Here is a 5,053-nt window from a genome sequence, read left to right as displayed (position 1 = left end):
ACAGGAAACAACACATTGATCTCTATCACTTATCTGGGCATGGCACCCCAGTCTAAACAAAGTGTGTGTGTGTGTGTGTGTGTGTGTGTGTGTGTGTGTGTGTGTGTGTGTGTGTGTGTGCGTCTGCGTGTGCATGTGTGTGTGTGTGTGTGTGTGTGTGTGTGTTGTGTGACTGTGTATGTGTGTGCCAACTGGGCATGAGATCACAGACCATTAGTACCCAGCCACTGTGCTCTCAGCTGCTTCCAATGGGCCATATCATTACACAGAGCGCTCAGAGACAAAGACAGATAAGTGGAAAATGACAAAACAAGGAGCGAGATAGAGTGGCACTTGGTTAATGGACTGATTTGTTTCAGGTAACTTGTAAGTTGATCATCAAATAGATAAAGCAGTTTAAGTAGACTGATTTCACACTCCATATCCAATCGATCCACATTCATTGAGTTTCCTATAAGAGTATGCTTTGGTCCATATTAGGGGAATCTAATGGAGGCAGAAATTGTAGGACGGGCTCATTGTAATGCATGGAATGGAATAAGGAATGGTATCATTTGATACCATTCCTCATCACATTCCACTCCTCTTTCCATTCCATGCATTACAATGCGCCTGTCCTCCACCAGCCTCCACTGGTCTATATTCATACCATATGGCATGAACCATGTGTCAAACCATGTCCAACATGTCCTAACCCTAACCCCAACCCAAACATCCATTGTGACAAATCACCTATTCATCAATACAGATGACCAGGCCTACTAAGACACCTACAGAGCAGTTCATTGGCTAGTGTAAGTGTAAGTCTGTGTCATTGGATGCGTGCTTTGACCTGCAGGCCTGGCTGGCTCCTTTGAGTGGTTGATTGGATTCCTGCTGCAGACCAGGTTAATGAGTGGGTTGGGTCATGGGAGTCCTGATCCCTGCAGGGGGGGCTCAGAGAGGATCTGGAGACCATATATGGGTCAGGTGGAGCACGACAACACAACATACTATTACTACTACACACACACTCTACAGTACTATTACTACTACACACACACGCACTCTACAGTACTATTACTACTACACACACACACACACTCTCAGGGCCGGTCCTAGGCATAGGCGAACTAGGCGGTCGCCTCGGGCGCCAAATGCCTAGGGGGGCGCCAAATGCCAAAATTTCATTTTTACATTTAAATAATTTTGTCTCTAGGAATTGTATGTCTCTATGAAAATATTTCTCAGCCTACTGTCTATTTTTGTCTTGAAACCATATTTTTACTGTTGAATGTGTGGGTGGTGATGAGGCAGTAGGCTACTGGTGGCTTAATGTGGTGGTGGTGGTGGTGGTGGTGGCGCCCCTAAAACATTTTTTTTTGGGGTGGGGGGGCATCAAATCATACTCTCGCCTAGGGCACCTAAATGCCTAGGACCGGCCCTGCACACTCTACAGTACTATTACTACTACACACACACACACACACTCTACAGTACTATTACTACTACACACACACACACACTCTACAGTACTATTACTACTACACACACACACACACACACTCTACAGTACTATTACTACTACACACACACACACACACACACTCTACAGTACTATTACTACTACACACACACACACACACACACTCTACAGTACTATTACTACTACACACACACACACACACACACACACACTCTACAGTACTATTACTACTACACACACACACACACACACTCTACAGTAATATTACAACTACACACACACACACACACACAAACACACACACACACACACACACACACTCTACAGTACTATTACTACTACACACACACACACACACACACACACACACACACACACACACACACACACACACACTCTACAGTACTATTACTACTACACTCACACACACACACACACACTCTCTCTACAGTACTATTACTACTACACACACACTCTACAGTACTATTACTACTACATACACACTCTAGAGTACTATTACTACTACACACACATTCTACAGTACTATTACTACTACTACACACACACACACACACACACACACTCTACAGTACTATTACTACTACACGCACATGACACACTCTACTATTACCAGTAGTAGCATGTCCCATTGAATTAGTGTTCATGAATAGGCCATGGAAAATGGGTAGAACATGCCCAATGGCTTTGCATAGATGTTGGGTGGATGTTCATCAGCAAAAGAAAAGAATCGCACACTGCGGTATTAAGTTTGAAATATGTTTATTGTGACATTTTGATGCCCAGGTCGTCATCTGGTCTCAGAACTGACCACCATACTGATCAAAGAACCGGGGTTGTAAAACAATGTTACAGTAATATCATGTGTCGGTGTTTTCCAACCGGACTCTCAGATCATCAATGAAAGATTCATTCAGTTGAGTTTCACTTACACCCACTACAGGAAGGGCTGGCAGATGGAGGGATGAAAAACTACAGGACGAGGAGAAGAAAGAGATCCTGAATGCTAAACGTTCAGGCTGAGGGGAGGAGAGCCTTGGGAGGGTTGACTGGGGAATCAGTGATGGGTGGAGAAATGAATTTCCCATGAAGGATGAATGAGATGAAGGAGAGGGGGAGTAGGAGGGGAAGGGGGGGGGGGCATAGAAGGTGGACGACACCATGCTGTACTGAAAATGAATGTCACCGACCTCAATTGCATGGCAATAAAAATATCTTGATCTTCTATGCTGAGGAGGGACCAGGGGAGGGTGAGGGAAGATGAGGAAGAGAGGAGAGAAGAGGAGAAGAGAAGAGAGGAGAGGAGAGGAGAGGAGAGGAGAGGAGAGGAGAGGAGAGGAGAGGAGAGGAGAGAAGGGGATGTGAGGGATGGTGGGGTGAGTAATTCCTTCTCTGTGAGCACTAACAGCTCCTGTTGACAGCAGCTGCAGAACATCAGCTGCTCTGCTTCTGAAAGAAGAGAGAGTGAGGGGGGAGAGAGAGACAGAGAGAGAGAGAGAGAGAGAGAGAGAGAGAGAGAGAGGGAGAGGGAGAGGGAGAGGGAGAGGGAGAGGGAGAGGGAGAGGGAGAGACCCATTTCTGTCAAGTGTCCAAAACCTTTATGCTCTTTTTCTGTTGAATAGCTGGCGAACTTCAGCCCATGGCTGTTTTCCTTGAAGGAGAGTGGAGCAGGCAACTTTGAGGGGAAAGAGAGAAAGGGGGAGGGATAGAGGAAAAGGGATAGGAAATACTGAGAGAGGGTTGTGTGAGACAAAGTGGCTTCAATGTCTCATTATCCCATCATCTAGTAGTATACCCTAGTATACAGTAGATATGTCATAGGTTACAGTAATATGACATTATATTCCAACCCTCAAATTCACATTTAATAAAGTCAGATTTTTATTTTATTTATTTAAATGTGTCTTCCTAAGGTAACGTTAAACGTAATTCAGCTCATTGGCATGGTCCAAGAATGTTGTTTTCCTTACCCAGTGCCCCGATCCATTCCAGTGTATGAATACACACACTGGCTGCCTTACTTTGGCTCAGTGGTATGTCATCTATGCGTGGGTTCAGACCTGCTGATGTTGGGTGGTGACCCCCATCCCTGCCAGAGCTGCGTTTCTGAACTCTGCTCGGAGAAACAAGCAACAGGCCTGGTCAGCAGGGGTCAAGGAGGTTTACAAGATTAGTCCAATCACTAACCACTTTGGAATTTGGAAACTATTTGCTGGCACATCAAGGCTTTGTGGTGTTCTTGGGCATTCCTGTCGAGGCTGTGTCCTGTTTGAGTGTCCACAGCAGCCCAGACTGTCTCCCTCATCCGACAACCCCCCCATTACCCCCAATACCCCCACCCCCAACCCTAACCCACCCCCCATCTCACTCTCCGTTCCCCAGCCAACTCCAAGCGCACATTCTATGTGAGATGGGAACATTTTGTGTGGATGTCAATTCCACTCTACAACAGGAGGATCATTGTCGGAGATGCTTTTGTCTTTATTGACGCTGTGTAGTGTGTATGAGGATCACAAGAGCATGTTTTCATTCTGTAAACAAAAATGTACCTGTTGTTGCAAGACATTTACTAGCCATAAAGATAAGCAAACGCGGCGCAGTTTTTGGGAGGATAAAAAACAATAATTTACAACTGTCTCAAGTTTGTATGTTTGTTCTACTACAGTATATAAAGTTAATTAAATTGTGAAATTTCCATCGATTTTCAATATCTCCATGTCCCCGACCAATTCAAAGTTGAAGGCGTCATTCAACTTTGCTGATTTGACAACTTAATTGTCGTTCACGTTCTTAACTGCCGCCCCTCCCATCACTCCATCCCCATCTCAGTGAAACAATTTCTGAGCAGCAGCTCAGCACAGCACCCAAGTACAGCGAATATATCGACTTTTAGCTGGAATATATGTCATAATCGAAACGTATCAAAGAAGAAGAGGAACCGCACATTTCGAAGACGTTTACCTTTGTTTCTCAAGATGTACCCTTAATTATCCTGCTCCGATAGCTGGACGTTTTTTGTTCAATAAAGGTAAGCTTATGTTTCTGCAAACTTTTATTCAGTTATCCAAAAAGTCATACATTGATAAATAAATGTTTCAATGCATGGAAAGACTGTATAACGGAATCCAATAGCACGTACTTTAAATTGATTGCAAGTGATGCTCCTGGTCATTTAAGTAGACTTCAAGGTGTCAAGCTGCTGATGTTCTCAGATGTTTCATGTTAGCCCTTGTTACCATTCCTTCATCATAGTCAGACAAGGTGTCCTGTATTTTACTTTTGAGACGTTGCGCGTTGTGGGCTTGGAGCGCATAGGAGACTATAGAACTGCGCGTAAAATAGAATTGACGCACAGCTGAAGACAGTGCCCGGTGCATCGGATCCTACGCAATGCCTTGTGTTATCCAAATGACATTATTTACTAATTGGACATTGGACAGAAAAGTATCTTTGTTGCAAGTGTAGATGTTCCTGGACTGGTACATTACATTTAGGTACCATCTCACACAGACTTAAGGCACTTTTAATCACTGTATACTCTCTCTTTCTCTCTGTGTGTGTGTGTGTGTG

This window comes from Nansenia antarctica, assembly GCF_963989245.1.
Source record: "Nansenia antarctica genome assembly, chromosome: 2".
In the NCBI taxonomy this organism is placed as follows: Eukaryota; Metazoa; Chordata; class Actinopteri; order Argentiniformes; family Microstomatidae; genus Nansenia; species Nansenia antarctica.
Note: the sequence above shows the minus strand (reverse complement) of the source record.